At 33.3% G+C, this 2,195-nt stretch overlaps 1 long non-coding RNA gene across 1 annotated transcript; it reads right to left on the bottom strand.

The window, feature by feature from the left end:
* Window positions 1-630: 630 nt before the first annotated feature.
* LOC107897706 (uncharacterized) lies at window positions 631-1,685 on the bottom strand. Its single transcript, XR_001684255.2, has 2 exons — window positions 1,434-1,685; window positions 631-1,008 (listed from the first exon to the last, which is right to left on the bottom strand). It is a non-coding gene; the product is annotated as an uncharacterized lncRNA (long non-coding RNA).
* Between the last annotated feature and the right edge of the window lie 510 nt (window positions 1,686-2,195).

Here is a 2,195-nt window from a genome sequence, read left to right as displayed (position 1 = left end):
TTTAAAATGCATTGAATTATAATACAATATACATACATATTTAATTTGAAACACATTAAATGAAATAAATTACAATGAGAGAAAAACTAATATGAAAAAAACGTAAATTAAAATGGAAAGAAAGATAATTTAAATGAAATGAGGAAAAGATTAAATTTAAATGGAGAAAAAAGATGATTTAAATGAAATGGAAATGAAATAAAATGAAAAAAGAAAAGTTGAAAGGACAGGCCAGGCCTGTGTCAGGCTTGTGGCAGGCTCCTGGCAAATGAGCTTTCAATGGTCGGCACCAGCAAACGACCTACAGGCACTAGGCCTACTACGATGTGCTCTAACAGGTCAGGCCTAAACCCCCCCCCCCAAAAAAAATGAAATAAGAAAATTTTTGAATTTAAATGAAATTTAAAATTTTGAAATGGAATGATTTTTAAATTGAGAACAAATTTAAACAAAATATGAAAAAAATTAAATAAAATGTAATTGAAACTACTTCTAATTAATACGAAAAAATATGAAATGAATTGAAAAAAAAGATAAATTGAAATGAGACTACTTGTGATTAATATGTGTAATAGGCCCAATTTGCCCGGGCCTATAATAAATCAAAAACCAAAAACCAAAAAATATGTGTATCAAATAGAAATAAATAAACTAAAATGTTTATGAGGCCAACGTTCATTTACAAAATTCAGGGCCTAAATGAAACCCAAATTTATATCCTAACAATTATATACAAAATCTTTAACCCAATAAATCTAGCCTAATGACCCAATAATCCTAACCCATGTACAGAATTTCGGGCTTAAATTAAAACCCAAGCTATCCACTCAATACCCAAACCCGATTCCAATAGCCCAAATTCGAGACCTAATAGAACCCAAAGAAACTCGGCAGCCGAGAAACTTCTAGAATATGCTAGAATAGTGCCAAAGGGTCGGGCTCCCACGAGTGGTTCCCCGCACGGCCTCCTTCACGCATGCCTCCCCTCGTTCCTCTGTATGGCCGAACCTGCAAAAGAATAAATCAGAATACACAGCAAATGACAATAGGAAAATAGGATTTTCAATTTTCTACTTATTTTGTAAATCCGGCTATAAAAAGCCATTGATGTAATCCTTTAATTTTTACACACGCATACTACGCACACTGAAATACATACGAAATATTAAAAAAGAGCAGTCATAAAATTATCCAAAGGTGATCCCAAAAATCTTTTTATTTCTTTTTGTTTCTTTCAATTTGCTCACAATATTACCATGAAAAAATGAAAATACTTGAATCGACACCAATGAACGCCCACATATCTCAAAAATATAGAGATTCGGGGCGAGGGTCGAATGTTTCTTTTCTTTTGAATTTCTGCTTTGTTTTTAGAAAGAATAATACATTATGTGAGTTTTTTTCAACGAAGAAAAGGAGAAGGATTAACTTACCAGATTTCCATGGGTGACATTTGTTGGCAAGATCGGGTCTCTGCTCGCGCACCGTCGACCATCAAATTGAATGGTGGGTTCAGCGGCTACTAAATGAAGCCTTAGCAGATTGATTTTAGGTTATAGATGTTTGTTAAAAGGCGGCCTGCAATTGGAAAAGAAAATAGGAGAAAAGGAGCAAAAATGAGGGTTTAAGGGCTGTACTAAAAACGGCACCGTTCCAAGAGGGTAAGATCTGCGCGCTGACCCGCTTAGTAGGCTGGATCCGCGTGCCTTTGTTTAAATTGGGGAATTTCGCACATGGCCCTTCTCCTTCGCGCTGATTTTGAATTAGGCCCTATTCATACTTTATTTGTTTTAAAATTGCACCCGGAATTAGGATATTGCATCAATTCAGCCCGCGCTTAAGCCTTGCGTTTTGGGACCAGGATTATTTCCAGCTTTAGTCCCTTGGCATTTGTGCACATTGTGCGTTAATCCTCAGTTCAATTTCAAAAATTTATACATTATCCCCGTTCATTTTAAATTTATTCTAATTAGGTTTTCTATTTGTATAACTCATTGTTTTTGAGGAAATTCCTTTAATTTTTTTTATGTATTGAAAATAGTTTAATAATTTTACTCTGTTTAAAAGAATTATTGTTTTGAAGTTTTTATATTATATTTTTTTAACGTTGTGTATAAAATTTTATTAATATATATATTGGTGCACGTATAGTATTTTGATTGAGCATTCTAGTTGAAACATTTATATATATATTT

The sequence above is a fragment of the Gossypium hirsutum genome, chromosome A11, assembly GCF_007990345.1.
Source record: "Gossypium hirsutum isolate 1008001.06 chromosome A11, Gossypium_hirsutum_v2.1, whole genome shotgun sequence".
NCBI lineage: Eukaryota > Viridiplantae > Streptophyta > Magnoliopsida > Malvales > Malvaceae > Gossypium > Gossypium hirsutum.
The sequence above is the reverse complement of the archived record's forward strand: the minus strand, read 5'-3'. Positions and strand labels throughout refer to the sequence as shown.